Source organism: Lissotriton vulgaris, chromosome 3_1 (genome assembly GCF_964263255.1).
Source record: "Lissotriton vulgaris chromosome 3_1, aLisVul1.2, whole genome shotgun sequence".
Classification (NCBI taxonomy): Eukaryota; Metazoa; Chordata; class Amphibia; order Caudata; family Salamandridae; genus Lissotriton; species Lissotriton vulgaris.
The window spans coordinates 1,258,050,217-1,258,070,353 of record NC_141689.1 but is presented as its reverse complement, the minus strand read 5'-3'; the positions used below and the strand labels follow the sequence as shown (position 1 = coordinate 1,258,070,353).

At 46.1% G+C, this 20,137-nt stretch overlaps 1 protein-coding gene across 1 annotated transcript in view; it reads left to right on the top strand.

Moving 5' to 3' along the window:
- The window catches only part of SCARB2 (scavenger receptor class B member 2), a 567,669-nt gene that overhangs the window by 520,954 nt on the left and 26,578 nt on the right, over positions 1-20,137 (top strand). The gene's annotated exons all lie outside the window — the stretch shown is intronic.

Here is a 20,137-nt window from a genome sequence, read left to right as displayed (position 1 = left end):
TCACGGAAAGCCCCAGCATCTATAGTCAAGCACTGAAAAGACAACTAGATTGTATTCAAATGCCAGTTAACACCGCTTTACTGCAATACGTCGATGATCTACTGATCACCGCACGAAGTGAGCCCGAATGTGAACAAGCATCATTGACAGTTTTACATTTCCTGGCCGACAAGGGACACAAGGTGTCTCCTTCGAAGCTACAATTCTGTGTTCAGCAAGTTGTGTACTTGGGTCACTTGCTGTCCAAAGTGGGGAGACAGCTCACTCCCGATCGTATTCAGTTAATTGTAAATATGCCACGACCCCAGACACAAAAGGAAGTGCGGGCCTTCATAGGCCTCACCTCGTACTGCAGGCAATGGATTCCTCAATATGCATTTCTAGCTAAACCACTCATCCAGTTGACAACACAGGAGGCAGCAACTTCGACTGTCCTCCCTTGGACTCAGGAACACACACAAGCCTTTGAGGAATTAAAGAAAGCATTATGTCAAGCACCAGTTTTAGCGACACCATGTTACAGCAAACCGTTTACACTTTTTGTTACAGAACGTGATGGTACAGCGTTGTCTGTCCTCACTCAAGACCAAGCAGGTTCACATAAGCCTTGCGCTTATTTTTCAAGTACATTGGATTCCGTAGCCCAGGCACTCCCTGCGTGCTTAAAGTCAGTAGCAGCAACAGCGTTAGCAATAAGACAAAGTGATTCAATTGTTTTAGGTCATCAGTTAACAGTACAAGTTCCACATTCTGTAGAGGTTCTGTTAAACAGGACCCAGACTCAACACTTGACTATAGCACGACTGACAGGTTACGAATTGACATTATTCCAGCCACACATAGAAATCAGACGCTGCAGTATCCTGAACCCAGCAACACTGTTACCTACAGTTATGACAGATCCAGCTCCGCATGATTGTATAGAGATCATTAATACAGTAACAAAGCCCCGACGAGATTTAACAGATGTTCCATTGACAAATCCAGACCTGACACTTTATGTAGATGGTTCATGCATGAGAACAAGTACAGGAGAATTAGTGGCCGCGTATGCCGTGACCACTGAAACCGAAGTTAAAGAAACACAGCGCATTGATACACTGTCTGCTCAAGCGGCAGAGCTCATCGCTCTGACCCGAGCCTGTATTCTAGCCAAGAACAGAAATGTTAACATATACACTGATTCCCGTTATGCATTCGGAGTTGTTCACGACTTCGGAGTACTCTGGCAGGAACGAGGTTTTCTGACCTCTCATGGTGCCAAGATACAACATGGTCCCCTCATTCAAGCACTGTTAGAAGCAATACATCTGCCTTCAGCCATATCCGTCATGAAATGTAAAGCACATACTAAAGTCACAGATTCTGTTTCCCAGGGTAACGACCTGGCAGACCAGACAGCAAAGCATACAGCACTGACTCACACTCAGACAACTGATACGACAAAGACAACAGAACAGACAAACTGTATGACAGTCAGGGATCCCACACTAGATGTTATCGACATTCAGACACATGCTACTCCAGAAGAAATAAAGAAATGGATTGAGCAAGGAGGGATCCAGACAGATCAAGGTTGGATGACGAAGGGAAAATCTACATGGTTTCTCCCTGACTCTATGGTTCAAGTCATGATAAATACAGCACATAGCCCAGCACACCTAGGAGAGAAAGCGATGTTAGACAGTTTACAAAATCTCTGGAACAATAAACACTTACGAGCAGCCGCAAAACAGAAAGTGCGTACTTGCATGATCTGTTGTCAGTTCAATCCAGGTAAAAGCGTCCCTGTAGAGCAAGGTGGATTTCATCCTCCCGATCACCCTTTCGAAGTCCTCCAGATGGATTATATCCAGATGGACCGTTGTCGAGGATTTAAGTATGTTCTCGTAGTTGTTTGTGCTCTGTCCCGCTGGACCGAAGCATACCCAGTCCCAGATTACACTGCTCCGACCACTGCCAAGCAGTTGGTTCGTGAATTTTTCCCACGATACGGCTTGCCTCGTGTCGTGTACTCAGATAACGGTCAGCCATTCTCATCTGCATTAATGAAAGAAGTTTCCTTACTACTAGGATACCAGTGGAAGTTCCATTGTGTCCGACATCCAGAAGCCGCAGGCCTTGTTGAAAGGCATAACCAGACACTAAAGATCCGCCTTGCCAAAATATGTCAGGAGAAAGGGGTCGACTGGATAGTCGCCCTGCCAGTGGCACTATTCTACATGAGAATGGTTGCCCATTCGAGATCAGGGCTATCCCCGTACGAGGTGGTCTTTGGCAGACCACCGAATATGTGGGGGACGCCCATTCCGAAAAAGATTACTGATGTTGATTGTAATATGTTGACAGATTACCTTGCCTCCTTGATGTCTGCACTCCAATCATGTCGTTCACAGGTTGCCGCAGCCTTCCCTGACAACACTGATGTAAAGCCACACGACGTCCGTCCTGGTGACATTGTGCTCGTTCGTAATTTCGACAGGAAAAGTCCGCTGGAGCCCCGCTGGAAGTCCCCGAAGACCGTTCTTCTCACAACAAGGACGGCCGTGAAAATCGAAGGGAGAAAGGGGTGGGTTCACACGAGTCATGTGAAGAAATTCTTTGGACTGAAACCTGATCGAGACTCGTCCACCCCCACCAAAGACTGTGTCGAACAAAAAGACTTTACAGAATCCGAACGAGAAAAAACTCCTCAAGAACAATATCGCATGAAACTCCGATCTAGCAAGTCAGACAGTTTAATTGTTTAAGTCCTCCCCTAGGTGAATCGGTTAAATAGTTTCTGACATGTATCCCCTAGATCGAGATAGAGAGAGAGAGAGAGAAGCAAAGAAACGTACATATTGTAAATCACTTCGTAGTCACTGTATAGTGACACTATTAATCATGTTTATTCTAAGCATTTTAATTATTGTTGTCAGCATCGTTTTGCCCATCTATTACCCTATTTTCAAGCGTGAACAATCTGCCTATAATGTCTCTGCTGAACACACTTTTAGTGAGTTACCTCCGCACGAGCTTTCCTACAGACTTGCGCTGCGCAACAATACATTCATTAGTATGCTACATCACTCTCATCAAACTAATAACGCTACAAATTGCTGGATATGTGGCCGACTCCCTCCCTACCAGAATTACAAGGGAGCTCTGCCCCTCTTTCCGTACCCATTCACTCACAATGGCTCCTGTGGAGCATGGTTTAAAATACTTAATTCCTTAGATCCTGATATTGCTGTTTTCGATGGGGGTTGGGTTTGGGGAAACCTGAACTTGGTCCTACTCGACGTCTGTTACCCAGATAAGGAGGGACTTCCCACTAGAATAGGAACTGATCTAGAAAATGAAGTATATGGATTAGGTAATTATACAATTAGCCTTATGATTCTTACTGTTGAGTCCGAAACTACGCCAGTTCTACCCATTATGTCAGTACTGCCAGTTACTGGAGAACTATGTATCAAGAAGAAAGGTTCAGTACACTTAGGTCATAGTAAATGCACTACTGTGGTCGAATTCAGTGATCAAGGTAAATCGTCCTTTAAAGCTATTAGTCATTCTTACTTTGTTTGTGGTCATACCGCATACATACGCCTCCCTCCAGATTGGGATGGTACCTGTTACATTGCATTCCTTCTGCCACCTGTTTTCCTACCTCCCCCTGATTACCATAGAAATACCAATCTAGTAAAGAATAGACCCAGAAGAGATATCCCACTTGTCGACTACACAGAAACGGCATGGCAACAGTACACCGACTTTAATAAAGGATTCTTTTTCTTCTTAGGACCTGTCCAGAATAGTAAATTAATACGCAGATTAACTAGAACACTTGAAGCAGTAGTGAATGAAACTGCCTCCGCCTTAGGTAACTTAACAGAAGAGCAGTCCGCCATGCGGGTTGTTGTCCTTCAGAATCGTCTTGTAATTGACGTCATCTTGGCAGATAGAGGTGGAGCCTGTAAGGTCATCGGGTCAAGTTGCTGTGTTTTCATACCACAAAACGCACCATCTGTATATCAAGCTATCACCCGTCTCCATAAAATTGCAAATCAGATACATCAGAATCCAGGCACCTGGACTTGGTCCGGTTGGTTCTGGACAACGTTAACAGCTTGGGGATGGAAGATCCTATCCTTCCTAGGCATTGGCCTAGTCCTAGTATTCAGTTGCTGCCTGTGCCTGCAGTGTGGGCCAGCGGTTTGTGGACTGTGTGCCACCTCCTGCATTGAACATTCCAGTTTTCTCTCAAAACGTAAACGAAAGAAAGAAGAACAAATGATGTTACAAGAACAGACTGATCGATTCATGAGGATCGATATTTCATGAAGGGTCCGTAGGGAACAAGGAGGGAATGAGGAAATATAAATTTTTGGTCATGTTATGTTCCCTAGCGCGTACCCCACCGACTCCATGTACCAGCTTAAAGTGCATGTAACTTCCCTCCTGTGCCAGCTATGAAGACGCAAATACATTTGCGTCCAACGTTAACTTGTCCTCTTTCAGATCCACCCTGAATGGACCATATAGTCCTTTCCTAAGTATGCCATGCCACCGTCTTTTTGTAGTACACTTTTCATGTTTTTCCTGCTCTGGCAGAGTAGGACCTGAATTCCTGCCATCGAACCTCTTTTTGGCTCCTGACTCTGACAGCCTCTGCCCAGGCTACCTCTGTACCCGTGAACTCTGACTTACTTTCAGCGCGGCCCCTCGCGCTCAGCTCAGCCTGCTTTCTGCCAAGACTGACTATAACCTTCGAGTTATCTGCTTAGCTCCTCGAGAATGCATTCCTGCCTACTAGCTCCAGTAAACATCCTCCCCAGCTGCAGAGCCAAAGGGCCGACCTGTCTCAATGCAAGTAATTCATAGCCTCTGTTACCATGCTTCCATGGAGGGCCCCGTGCCCCACGCTTCTCATACAGACACTTAGGCGCTTATACACGCATCCACAGTTAGCATAAAATAGCTTCTGCCCTAGAGACCTTTCCGCCCAGATAGTATGGTTCCTAAACATCAGATATCAGAGACGATAAAAGTACAAGTTGATCTGACATGCCAGACTTCTGTCTCTTTCCGTCAGTGTAAATGTCAAGTCCCCTGCACCCCGTCAATCACACGTCATGCAGCTGCGCGCGCATCCAAGCTTCCGATTTCTGCTGACATTGCAACAATTCTGTTAGCACCACCCCTTGGTGCCACCCACTCACGTCACCTATCAGTGACGTTTCTAGCACACACCTCTAGTTTCACGCCTAGTTCACGCCTCTCAATTACGTACTAGTACCACGTGTATACTGTTATCTTGTCTTCTCTCAGCTGTTACGCCTCTTGCACTATTACTTATGGTATAAATCAAGTATATAAGCTATGAAATGTCAATAAAGTTTGCTCTATCCCTTCTGACACCCCTGTGGTGGTCAGAACATGATATCCTGGTCAAGACCATTCCTTTATGAGGAATAAAACCCTTAGAAACTCTAACACCACGGACTCTGTCTTTTTTCATCCGATCTGAGTTATTATTGATTATTATTGTAAGTACTTATTATTGATTAAGTACTTACCTGCATAGAAATTAAGAGAGTAAATTAATTATTTACTCGGCGGGGCAATGCATCACAGCTAATAAGGGACATTTTTTTTTTTGCATTGAGTGACAAAGATCAATTGGTTTTGTCAGCAGAACAACGTTTCCCCAGGAATAGCTATTTATTGTACCTGTTCTTTTTTACTGTTGGTGTCTCAATATAACCTTTCTTTGCAGCTGTAGTCAGACTTTTGTACCTTTCAGTTGAGTCATTCTTGGTAATAGTAAACATGACAAACACTTGGACCTTCTGTCTTTGATGTGAACAGTAAAAGTAAGACAACGAGAGACAGCATATCAGCCCTTGCTCTTATACATTTTTTCAAAGTGACTGCACAACAGTAGATGTCACCAATCGTTGGTGCACTGGTATCTCTATCCCCGCTCTGCAAAGGTTGGGTGTAGTAATAAAATACCATGTAACTGGACGTGATGTGTGTTCAAGATGTCTAGACCCCATTAAACTGTGAAATAAAAAAATATCATGATATTAAGCCAGTCAAAAGATATACCTTTTCTATACTTTTTTAGCTTTATTTAACCAAGGGTGTTTGCACACTCCCAAGACTAGAGGCTTTTCAAAATGTTACTGTCGGGTGTTTCAGAGAGGTTATCAGGTTTTTCAGAGATGTCACCTACCTCTGCTTGCTGCACACACAAAAAATATGCATTGTTTCCCCTGCACATGCAGGTCATATTTAGGTGCCTGTTTTTTAAGGTTTGGCCCCACAACATATTTAATTGTCTCACCAGTTACATGTAATAAAAACATCACAAACAAAAACTACTAATGGTCTTCGTGATCTTTCAGGTTGACAGCCATTTTGCCCCTTGATTTTAATAGGACATATTGAAAATGAACCTGAAGAATATTTTCTTCAGGTAGGGAGTTTTCTTTATAATTGTATTTTTAGGTGCGGAGGGATCAAATGTAGCTGGGTTCTGTAATGACTGCACTTCTTCGGGCTGTAGTAAGGGGTCAAATTTCTAGCAAAACGAGGGTCTCCTGAAGACTTTTTCAGGTTTTTCTAGGGTTTGCGCAAGAAGTGGATCTGCAGCAATCTGGCAAACATTGGAACAAAGATGAGTTAGCCGGAGGATCCTGGTGTGTCTAGTACGGGCATGGCATTGATAGAGGCCAAGACAGTGCTGATGCTCCTCATTTGGAAACTGTGGAGCATATGGACAGTGGTTGATAATGATGGCCATGCTTAGAAACTAATTAGAAAGAAAGGAAGGAATCCAGGAAAGCTGCAGCTTAGCTTACCGTAGCAGCAGCACACTCAGTATGTAGTGTTGGTGGTAGTTTGGAAAAGAGTTAGGGGTAACTAGCACGGAAAACAGGTATGTTACATTGAGCTGTCATCCGTGGTAATGCGATGCAGTTCATATGGAGTTCAAGAGCCCCTTGATGATCAGCTGCTTGACGGGCATCACCCAGCAGTGGAAGGAGCAGCACAATAGGAGGCAAAACACCTCTCTGTTTTCAGCACCACAAGCAACAAAGAGACTTTTTAATTTAGACATTCTGGGAGAGGGAGTATTTTGCCTTGTGTCACTCAAGGAGTATGAAATTGGGCATGCCGTGTGCGTGGGTGGGGCAGTGTTTCCTAAAGCACAAGCCCTTGGTAAGTGATAACAAAAGTGAATAAGAAGTACTCAACTCTCGTTTTTTGAAACTTTATTTTTCAATTTTATAACAACTAAGTGGTTGAACACGCCTGAAAAACAGCATTGAATCAGCCAGAGTTCCGGCAGGCTGAATATACCAGTGGCACATTAATTACAAATCTCAGTAAATTACAACATATATGACCATACACTTTCAGAACAATTGGATAGCAAGGAGGCACACACTCAGCAGTATTAGAATTCAACGCCACCCTTACTATTTATCTTGCTGTCACTAGCATTTGATTCACTTAGCACAGTAGCATTCAATTCTGGATTGAGTAGATCTCTACATAGTTCTCTCCAGCTTCTGATGTTCTCTTCCAACTTTTCATCTTTTCTGCTTGCTTTCATGTCTACCTCTTCTGCCGGAGACCACTTGTGTACATCTCTCAACCAGCTCTCAACTCTTGTTTATCTGAAACACACTGAGAGGTCTCATGGAGAAATCTTGCTCATGGCTGCCATGAAGAACCTCAAGTAGGTCTCTTATAATCTTGAGATGAAGGTGATAGCCACGGAAACACAACTTAAGTACATGTTGGTAAGAGTAGCTCTAGTCAAAAAGAATTTGAGGCAGTTTGGAGCAGAGTGGGGCCTTTGATGCAAAATCTAACAAAAATTGAGCGAAACCTGTTGCGCTGCACATCACACCCTTTTCTGGAGATCAAAACTGTGTTTTGGGGGTTATCGTCCAGGTAGAATCAAAGAAAGCAAGAGTGGAAAACCCTGAGGTTAGCATACCTTAGAATACTGGGATTTTCCTAGCTATCAGAGGGTGAGGATTTGAGAGAGCAAGTCCAGTGACTCCTAAAAGAAGAGATCTTTTCAGCTCCAAAATGCTTGGAACAAGACTGACTAGGGCTTTCTGATGGATACGTCTAATCGCAGATTCCTCACCTCAGAATCTTTTCTTCAACAGTGCTCTCGCGCAATGCAAATGGCGCTGTGTGGCTCCATGTTGGCTCCATTCTGCCTCGAGGTGACGTACCATAGCAAAGCTGCGTGTAAGCTCCATTTCTGAATGCTTTCGTCAGTTCCTTTATTTCTGTGTCTTCTGATGCAGATTTGGACTTCCCTTTCCAATCTTATCAGCCTTCCGATGATGTCTAAAATGAATATGAATGTTCTATGGAATGATGTCCCCACCCAAAATAGACACGAACCTGCACGAGGTGTGTCCCATGTGTCTGGGCTCAGGCCACGGCAATCTGGGACTGGGATGTGAACCTGCATGTCGCAAGACACAAGAAGAAGTTGTATCTTTTGTGCAAATCCACCTCCTGGTTAAATGCACAGGCCTGACTCTGCACGCAAGGCTATTCCCACAGTCAACCTCATAGTAAAAGTTCTCCTGTAAGTCAAGTGGAAATCCAAACACAACAAAGCGAAGTAGAACTTGACCCCCTTCTACCACTCTGACCCTGAAGAAAAGGTGCAAGGCTGCTACAATGTCAGGCTTTCACCTTTGAGGTCCCTGTTCATGGAGCTGATTCTTCAGCTGATCTCAGTTCATCATGTGCTCCCCAGATCATCTGTGACACCGCAGCAGATTGAAGACTTTAACTAAGGTGGGCTGCATATTTTTGGTAGTTTTTCAAATTCTCTGGTGTACCTTTGGTCCCCAAGGAACCACAATGGCTCCTAGTAAGGTTACCACCAGCTTATTCATCTTAGCACCGTCTGATCCCTTGGGACCTGATACAGGCCCGCACTGACATTGTGCAGACGTACATTATGGCTACAAGACCTGCACTGGTCTTTTCCACATCAATGCAGTGATACCGATGACGGAAACCGAACCAAATTATTTACATAGGCCAGTGGGCTTGCCACATCTGAGGTGGGGCTTGAATTGCCACTTGGACATTGAACAGTAAAAAGTGCCTCCATTGCCATATTGGTCCGGAGGGCAGCTGAGGTACTGGATTTACAGCTACATTCAGTTGAAACCAAACGTGTCCTGAAAGGAAATTTGCAGCCTGGTACAAATACATGTGAGCCCTTGCTCCCTTTTAACAAGGCCCTCTTTGATACCTTGATGGCCACTTTGTTAAAGTCCTGTTCCTGCCCACCTGTAAATAGGCAAATGGCCAGGCATCTCAGATGCGACCCTGATTTTCTGTCCAAATATCCTACTCCAGAGATCCATATGGTCAAGCCTAAACCAGTAAATAGATTCCCAACTCAGCCTCGCCACTATCCCGGATAAGAATCCAAGAGGATTGAGACATATTTTCCTCTGCCAGTCTAGCATTGTGATGAGTAAATGCTGTCTGGTTACAGGGAAGCTATTCAAATGTCCTGTCTGACATGGCCAGCGAGATCTTGCTGGTGGTTTCGGAGGACCTTAGGACCTCTTTGACTCAGACTATTCATGGTGGAGAAGAAAGAGCCAAATATGGTATCCACACTGGTCTGGGACGCAAGCTGAGTAAGGCGCTGTTTTGCTATGCCTAACGCCTTGCATGCTGTATTTTAACTCTGTTCTTAAAACTAGCCTTGAAAGCCTCACGTTGCTGCTATTTGCCAACTGCCTACCTGTGTTTTAACTTTGCTTTTAACAATAGCTTTTCAAGCCTCACGCTGCCAACTGCCTACCTGTGCCTCAGTTCCTCACTCTCTTCTCCACCGCGGGGCTCCCGTTTGTACGGAAAGAGTGTAGTGTAATCTCACGGTCTATCTTAGGGGTAGGGGGTTGGCGCTCTAGCTTATTCGCCACTTCCGAGGGGAATCACATTTAGCCCTTGCAGAGCCAGATGCGCAGCAGTCACAAGCTGCGTAAGGCACTGATTTGCTTTGCCTAACGTCTTGCATGCTGTATTTTAACTCTGTCATTAAAAAGAGCCTCACGTTGCTGCTATTTGCCAACTGCCTACCTGTGTTTTAACTTTCAACAATAGCTTTTCAAGCCTCACGCAACAAAATTGCCTACCTATGCCTAAGTTCCTCACTCTCTGGTCCGCCGCTGGGGCTCCCGCTTGTGTGGAGAGACTGTAGTGTAATCTCACGGTTGCCATTTTAGGAGAAGGGGGTTAGGAATCACATTTAGCCCATGCAGAGCCGGACGCGAACAGCGGGCGCACCAAAGGCAAGCCCTTCTGCGCCGTGTGACAGAACTCCTGGTCTTTTTTCTATCTTAGCTTACTTAAGAGAATAGTTACTATTTCTCAACAATGGTAGGTGTGGTTCGGTCATGTTTTCGAGTGATCAAATCAACAACAATGCTTGTCCTCATTGCAAGCAAATCCCTGCGTCCTATCCACCACTTAGCTTTTTAGAAGAACTAAGTCTGCAAACCACTATTACTAGGAGCGTTAAGAACAGCAATCTCCTGTGCATATTTTTGCCAAGGTGAGGCTTCCTCCAACAATCTTCCTCAAATTGGGGGCAATGGTCTTAAGGCCATACTACTTAATGCAAGGTCTGCAATCAAGTGCAAATACGAACTGGAATACTTGCTCCAATCTGAAAATCCTGATGTAGTGTTTCTTACGGAAACATGGGCCACCACCTCTTCGGAACCGGACTGGGTGACAGCGCTTCCTTGGGGTTATTCTTTAGCTAGTCTAACCAGACTGGAACAACTGGGAGGTGGAATTGCTATTACTTACAGATCAGAATCCAACATAGTGTTTGCACCTTTTTCGCTGTCAGGTACCGAAGCCATGACGTTTAACATCAAAGTCAAGAATGTGACAGCCTTTTCTGGGTGGCTCCTCTATAGACAGCCAGGCTCTAAATCCCTGTTTGCACCATATTTACAGTCCCGGCTGGAATCATGCTTAGGCTCCCCTACATTCACGATACTGGGGGATTTCAATCATCATCTAGAACTCAGGGATGATGCATATACTGCTGTACTGATTGACACTCTTGAAGCCTTTGGCCTCACGCAGATTGTACCCATAAGGCTCTCCACACGCTAGATAGGATTTTTACTAATAACCCCTCCATCATTATTAATAGAATCCTGCCGATAACTTGGTCCGACCATAGGGCCATCTTCTTCAATTTTAATGCTGATCCTAACAATAATTCCTCGCCCCCTCACCCACCCCCAATGTAGTTGCTGTCTTGGCGCAACGTTAGCTCTGAGATGCTAGCAGAATTACTGGACAGTATGCCCATTTTAACTGCTGATTCCAACGTGGCAGCTGTGAGTTATGATGACTGGATCAGGTCAGCTGTTAATAAATTGGCCCCAAAACGATTAATGAAACAGCGTAGGTAGAAGCTCACTGCCCCATGGTATAGCCTTGAGATGAAAACACTAAAATCTACGTGTCGATGTTTAGAACGAGAATGAAGGAACTACAGTGTGTCAGCCAAAAAGAACCACCATCTAGCATTGACAGACTATAAAGCTGCCACTATAAGATCAAAAAAGAACTTCTTCTCTAGCAAAACTGAGGGGTTCAAAAACTCAGGTAGAGAGCTCTTTAAGTTTGTCAACACACTAGCCAAACTTCAACAGGGCAATGGGTTATCCTCTGATCAAGAGCTTGTTGATAAAATGGCCACCTTCTTCCAGTCTAAGGTCCAAATATTTATACCAGGAGATAGAAAGGCTGAATGTTGGCTATCCTTTACCTCAGCCCTCTGCTTCATAAATTCCCCCACCTACCACCATAACTGTTTCTCCCTACTGACTATTGATGGGGTAAATGATTACAGGTGATCAAGTCAGGCTCTCCAACTGACCCCTGCCCTCCAAACATCATCCATGGGGTCTCGAACAAAGTCAGTACCATACGTGCCCCCCTCTTGAACAGTGTTATCAACACGGGTGTCTTTCCAACATCTTGGAAGAAAACATGCGTCAGACCTATTTTAAAGAAACCCTCCTTGGATCCTCTTGAAGTTACAAATTATCGCCAGATTGCATCTGTGCCTTTAACAGCAAAAGTTCTGGAAAAGCCAATAACTTAGAACTCATGGAATACTTAGATACCAATAATCTTCTCCATCCACACAACATGGCTTTCGCTTCGGCCACTCCACAGAGTCTACCTTAGTTATGGCTCCTGAAGAAATTTGCCAGCAAATCAATGAGGGGGGAAGGGCCATCCTAATCGACCTCCCAGCCGCCTTCAATACGGTAAACCATGCTGTACTTATGCAACGGCTGGAGGCAGTGGGAATTGGGGACTCCGCGCTCACCCTTCTTACTTCCTTTCTCTCAGCTAGAGAACAGAGGGTGTGCTGGGACACCCTAGAATCAGGAAATGTTTACCTTCCTTTGGGAGTCCCACATGGGTCTGCCCTTTCTCCTACTCTGTTCAACATATATATTACTTCCTTAGCCAAACTCATTGAGAACCACAGCTTCTCACTTGTATCGTATGCGGACGATACCCAACTTATTATCTCCATTTCAATGATGACCAACTCGGTAGCAGACAAATTCCATAGCTGTCTAAGCCACATCACGAAATGGATGCATAAGAATTACCTCAAATTGAATACCACCAACACCGAGGTCATGGTATTTGGGAAGAGCCCCCCTATCTGGTCCCCATCTTGTGGAAGAAGTGTGGTTCAGCGGGCAGGGTGACTGATGCCGGACTCTAGGGATCACGGTTCGATCCCCGGCACCGGCGGCAGGGGTCTGCCCAGCACCATGTGACTCTGGGCAATAGCTTGCTTATTCTTCCAGACGGCCCCCAGCGCCGGGAAACCTATGGGGAGCTGTGCGCTTTACAAATACGGGATTATTATTATTATTATTATTATTGGTGGCCAGCATCAGCGGGACCCTGTCCGATCCCAACTTCCAAAGTGAGAAACCTTGGTTTTCTGTATGACATCAAGCTTAATTTCTCAACTCAAATGAACCAGCTTACATCTGCTTTCTACTTTCTTTTAAAGGTGCTGTGTAAAATCCTGCTGTTCTTACCTATGGACCTGAGGAGAACAGTTGTTGTGGCCCAGGTTCTCTCACGCATAGACTACTGTAATGCCATGTACCTAGGCATTGGCAAACGCCAGCTCTCGCAACTTTAATCCTTACAGAATGCAGCGGCGCGCACTCTGTTAAATATTCCTAAATTTGGTCATATATCTTGTGCCATTAGAACACTACATTGGCTCCCCGTCAAACAGAGAACAGAGTTCAAGGCACTCTGCCTGGTCCACGAAGGACAAATTCAAAATACACTGGCCCCAATTCCATCTGCCCTGGGCTTGGGATAGTAGATGGTGTTCTTGGGCCTGCAGGACTCATACTTTCCTACAGCCATCATGCTGTCCCACTGGCATCTACAGTTCAAGCTATTCCAGGTGTATTTTCAGTTTGTTGTACTTTCTGTCGTCCTCACCAACTCCCCTCTGGTGTTCATGAAAGTGATGGCAGGGGTTGTTGGCAACCTTCAGAGGTCTGGGATTCCATTCTTCCCCTACCTCAACAATTGGCTGCCACAGTCTGTTGTAGATCATCTCCAGGTGTTGGTGAGGTTCCTGATATCAGTGGGTTTTTGTATTAACAAGCTGAAGTCGCACCTGACCACTTTGCAGAGACTTCCATTCATTGGCATTGTCTTTGACACAATGCAGTTCCAGGTCTTCTCTCCACAGCAAGTCCATGACATTTGGGTTATGATGTCAATGTTTCAGCCTCTGTCCTGGATCAGGGTGAGAGGAGCTCTAGGGCTTATTGACCCCTTAGCCTCCTGCTTCCTCATTGCAAGCCACACCAAGTGGCACACGTGGGCTATGTAACGGAACCTGAAATTCTATTGGGCCCAGCTTCAAGGAAATCTGACTTAAGTCATCCATGTCTCAGAGGAGGTGTCTCACTATCTGCAGTGATGGGGGTGCAACCAACATTTTTTCTGTGATTCGCCCCTCTCCCATCCCCACCTAGAGCTGAAAGAGGTGACTGATGCATCCATTCTGAACTGAGCATGTCATTTGGGGGAATTGGCGATAAAGAGACTCAGGTCTCCTGTGCATCAGTCTGTTAGAGTTGAGAGTTATACATCAGGCTACAAAGACCTTCCTTCCATCCATCAGGGAGAGGCTGCTGGAAGTTATCACTGCAACAAGCAGGGTGGAGTGGGGTCATGGGTCCTGTACCATAAGGCCTGGCGCCTCTGAGGTTGGTTGGTGAGCCAGAGCATTTCCCAGATCGCAAACTATCTGGTACAGTCCCAAACTGGCAGAGCGGATGAGATGAGAAAGCAGCTTATCCAGTATTATGGGTATCTTTCATAGATTCACATGCCTGAATCATTCCCCGTCGTCGGGGTGGGAGTCCCCGGTATATAAAGAAAGTAATGTCATAAAGACATATACATAACAATAGGCCAGAGGCCTCTCATTAGTAACATATCCATGTCCTTTTGTAAAAAGGACTGAACTTTGGCCAAGAGCCAATCAGATCTCACTACCCTCTAGAACCTTCCTGGAAGGAGCCCTAGTCCCTCAGATTTTCTACCGCACGTCGTGCTAAGGGAGTCTCCTCTGAGCTCTGCTCAGTTTTCTTTATATTCCTGGATTTATCTCCACAATTTTACTCAGAATTTCATTCCTGTGAGGAATCTTCTGCTTTTGTCATGACTGATTCTCCAAAGAAAGGACTTTTCAGACCTTGTGCCTCTTGTAGCAAAAAGAGGCTTCATGTGGATGACAGGCATGAGGACTGCCTGTACTGTTTATATCCTGACCATTCAGCTAAAGACTGTAAAATCTGCCATACTTTTTCGGCCAAAACTCTCAAGGATAGAGAGGGCCAACTGCTGATATGGCTCCAGAAACTTAAGGAAAAAGATCAACCAGTCTCTTCAGGTGAGAGTGAGTGTTCCATGGGGAGTGTACACTCTACTCCTAAAAGGCCTAGAACTTCATCTCCAGGACCATCTGTACAGCCCCCTCAAAAGAAGACGCCCAAGTCTTCAGAGGATCGTTCTAAGGCCACTGCTGTAAAGGTTTCTCTACAGGATCCTACCTTCAAGAAATCTTTGATGACATCTTCAGCCCTGCCGGTAACAATGTCGACAGCCACGATCTCCACTACGGTGGCGTCCTCTATATCATCGACGTCGACGACTACAACATCCTCGTCGTCGACGGGTAGGTCTGTTCCATCTATTATTAGTATTAAAAAGACCTCGAGAGCGCCACCGTCGACGAGTACCTCGTCGTCGACGAAGCCTAAACTGTCATCGTCGACAAAATCATCGACGCCGACGAAACCGCCTTCGACGGCAAGTTCATCGTCGATAAAGTCATCGTCATCGACTCCAGCGTCGACGACAACACCAGTGTCGACTAAGCCGTCGACGACACCAGCGTCGATTAAAGCAGTTGATGACGAAGCCGTCGACGACGACACCAGCGTCGAGAAGCCGTCGACTACGAAGTCGACCACGAAGCAAACATCGTCGACGATCCTATTGTCGACGACGTCGTCGATTAAAAAGACACCGTCGACGACTCAGTCTCAGTCGACTATCGACGATTCCCCGTCGACGACCATTCCGTCGACGACTGAATCACCTCCATTGAAGTGTATCTATTCACACTTCAGGATGACTGCGCGTACACTCACGCCAGAATTAACATCGCCGAGCAGGGTACGACCTTTTCCCCCGGCTAATATCATGGACACTGAGGACTCAGATGAGGGCTCTATGTTTCAGCAAGCGACAAGCCCATCTGAACTGCAAGTCAAACTTCACGAAAGTTCAGACTATGAGGAACAGGAGCAGGAACAGGATGTGGAGTACCAGGAAGAGATCCATCCTCCACCGCTACCACAACAGCCTATGGTGTGTCTTCCTGCTTCTATTGTGACAGACCTGCAGTTTCTCATTGCAGATTATAAACAAAGATTCCCGTCCACTGCTCCGCCTCAGCCAGTGGTGACACAAATACCTGCCACACCTACAGTGGTCACACCGCCTCCTAAATCTCGACCGGCTCCTTTGATTCTCCATTCCGAGCCATCTCGCTCACGCCCTCTGCCGTCCTCTGATGAGGAGGAGGAAGAAGAGGAGGAAGAGCAGCAATGTGAGGAAGGCGAGCTTCAGGAGGACGAATATGATGAATATATATTTTCAGGTCCCGCATCCCCTGTGCAGGCGCAAGCGGATTCTCCCCCGGAAGACATTGGGGGTTTCCACAACATCGTAGAGAGAGCGGCGTTACGCTTCAGCCTCAAAGTCACTGCAACACCACAAGATTGTTTTCTTTACGATTTTAAAGACTCATACCAAAAGGCAGTACGATCTATTCCCATCATTGATCACGTCTGGGACCAAGCGGAGAAGATAATGCAGACCCCTGCATCTCTGATGCCAGTGCTGCCCAGATTGGATAAAAAATATAAAGCTCCGGACACTGCCCCAGCTTGCCTTATCGGCCATCCGAAGTCTGATTCGGTAATAACCCAAGCGGCACAACGCAAGTCAAAAAATTCTTCAGCTGTTTTGACTGCGCAGCCAGATAAGGAGGGCCGGAAGCTAGACAATATAGGAAAAAAGTTTTCGTCCATGTCAGCTTTACAAGTGCGTGCAGCAAACTCTTTGGCTCTACTGGGGCGTTATAACCGCCAAATGTGGGCAGACGTAGCTCCGTACTTGGGTTCACTTCAAGAGGAGCAAAAAGAAGAAGTGAGGAAGATTCTCCTCGAAGGCGAGCGCTCCGCCTCGGAGATGATTGATGTGGCACTGGATATCGCGTCCACAGGTTTCCGACAGCTGGCAGGAGCTGCACTCCTGAGACGCCAAGGTTGGCTTAAGGCAACGTCTTTTCGGCCTGAAGTTCAAGCCAAGGTGTTAGACATGCCTTATGACGGTAAACTTTTGTTTGGACAACACATCGATGACATGCTTCAAGGTATCAAAAAAGATACAGATACCGCAAGGGCTCTAGGTACTCTTCAATATAAAAACCCTTCCTTTCGTGGCTCCAGAGCGAGAGGTCAGTCCTTCAGAGGCAACAATCAAGGATACAAATCCTCTTACAGCTCAGGCCAACAATATAAAACCCAGTACCAGCAAAGGCAACCGCAAAACCAGTCGTCCTACAACAAATCTTCCTTTCACGGACGGGGGGGGGGAAGAAGGACACAGGCAGAAGACAATGACCTTTCTCTGCCACAAGTCTCCAGTTTCTCTCCACCTTATTACGACAGATCAGTGGGTCCTCCAACTTGTTCAATTCGGACATTCTCTGGAGTTTGTGGAACATCCTCCACAAACGCCTCCGATTCCAATGCAACACAAAAATCTAACACAACTACAATTGGAAATCTCCCTCATGCTCAGAAAAGGAGCGATAGAAAAAGTTCCCCGAACTCAGAAAAACAAAGGGTTCTATTCCCGATTCTTTTTAATTCGGAAAAAGGTAAAAAAAATGGAGACCTATATTGGACTTACGAAACCTCAACCAATACCTCAAAAAACTGTCATTTCGCATGGTTTCCATCCAGGAGGTGCTACAACTCCTCAATGCAAACGATTTTATGGTGTCTCTCGACCTGCAAGACGCTTATTTTCATATTCCGATCCACAAGAACCACAAGAAATTTCTCAGGTTCAAGGTGGCGGGCAAGCACTACCAGTTTCGAGTTTTACCCTTCGGTCTAAAATCAGCCCCACGCATTTTCACCAAGTGTCTGTCTCCAGTAGCAGCATACCTTCGCCAACAACATCACCAGGTATTCCCGTACTTAGACAACTGGCTAGTCAAAGAACCTACTCACGCAGGCGTGACCAAGTCCTCCGATGCCTGTCTGCAACTCTTCAATGCTCTGGCACTCACACTCAACGAAGAAAAATCTGTCCTTCAACCGTCCCAATGTATCACGTTCCGCGGAGCTGTCCTAGATACTGCTCAAAGGAAGGCCTTACCTTCAATAGAACGACAAGTGAAACTAAGGACCTTGGCCACCCGGATTCAGTCCAAAAAATCTATCACCGTGCGCCTCTACAAGTCCTTGCTAGGGATGATGTCCTCGAACATCCTCTTGATCCCACACTGCCGCCTTCATATGCGCCCACTTCAGGAGGTGCTATCTGCTCAGTGGACTCAATGCAGAGGATCCTTCGACGACGTCGTCCGGATCACCCCTGCCATAGTCCAGGCTCTGGATTGGTGGCTTCAGTCTCAAAATCTGCGACGAGGCCTATCCTTCATACTTCGAACCTCACCACACGTAATAACGACGGATGCATCCTTGGAAGGATGGGGGCGTTTCTTCAGGACCTCCAAATCAATGGGCAATGGTCCCTAGCAGAGAAGCAACTACACATAAATCTCCTCGAATTGAGAGCGGTATACCTGGCACTAAAAGCGTTTCTACCCAGGATCAGGAATTCCCCAGTGCTTGTGAGAACAGACAACACCACCACAATGCACTATCTAAACAAAACAGGGGGGAACACGCTCTCTGTCGTTGTCTCAAGAAATTTGGAATTGGCTTGTACAACACAACATTTCCCTTCGGGCGGAATACATCCCAGGGACCGACAATGTCCTGGCGGACTCTTTCAGCAGGCAACGTTCCATGTGCCACGAGTGGGAGCTAGATCGTCATCTTCTCAGCTCGGTATTCGCCCGATGGAGCAAGCCATCTGTGGATCTGTTTGGGACTCACCACAACGCAAAATGCCAACATTACGCAAGCTGGCATCCCCAACCAGGATCCCTGGGGAATGCATTTTCGATCAGTTGGTGCAACGTATTTGCTTACGCATTTCCGCCATTTCCCCTGATTCCCAGGGTTCATCGGAAACTGAAGGCGGAGCATTGCACCCTGATCCTAATTGCTCCAGCGTGGCCGCGCCAACACTGGTTCACGGAGCTTCACCTCCTATCACAGGACCCGCCAATCCAATTCAAACCTGGCCCGACTCTCCTGACAATGAATCAAGGTCAAGTCCAGCATCCGGATCCAGCATCTCTCAGTTTGTCGGCTTGGCTCCTGAGTTCAGAGAGTTTCAGAATCTAGACATTTCTCAAGAATGCAGGACCATCTTAGCCCGGGCTCGGGCAGAGAGTACAAACAAAATGTATTCTCTTAAATGGAAAAGGTTCTGTGTATGGTGTAAAGCAAATAAGATACATCTTTTTTCTTCCACTCCAGCACAAATCCTTCCTTACCCGCTCCATTTAGCGCATTCAGGACTGGCGCATGCCTCTATTAAAGTTCACCTGGCTGCGATTTCTCGCTTCAGGCGTTCATCGACTGGCTCTACTCTCTGGTCCGAGAGACAAGTTAAACAGTTTCTAAAAGGCCTTTTCAGGACATTTCCTCCGGTGAGAGCTTTACCACCCACCTGGCAATTGAACATCGTCCTTGCTCAACTCACGAAACATCCATTTGAGCCAATACACAAAGCAGACATCAAATACCTGTCCTGGAAAACCGCTCTCTTGCTGGCGCTCACATCTGCAAGGCGGGTTGGTGAGCTACAAGCTTTCTCCATTCAGGATCCTTTCTTGCAATTCCAACAGGACAGAGTTATTCTACGAACCAATCCTAAATTCATCCCTAAGGTTCCATCTAATTTTCACTTGAATGAGCCTGTAATTTTGCGGACTTTTTTCCCAAATCCAATTTCTGCAGCGGAGAGGTCTATCCACTCTTTAGACCTCAAGCGTTGTCTAAAATTCTACATTCATCGAACAGAACAGTTTCGGAAATCCAACCAACTGTTTGTTGCTTTCAGTATGCCTAGAAAGGGCCTTCCTCTGACAAAACAGAGCATTTCCCGTTGGATCTCGACAGCAATAACTTTCTGCCATCAACAGGCAAATCATCCTCTGCATTCAAGAGTGAGAGCTCATTCTACCAGAGCTGTCTCTACTTCAATGGCACTCTTTGCAGGAGTGCCCATTCTCGACATATGCAGAGCAGCGACGTGGAAGACACCA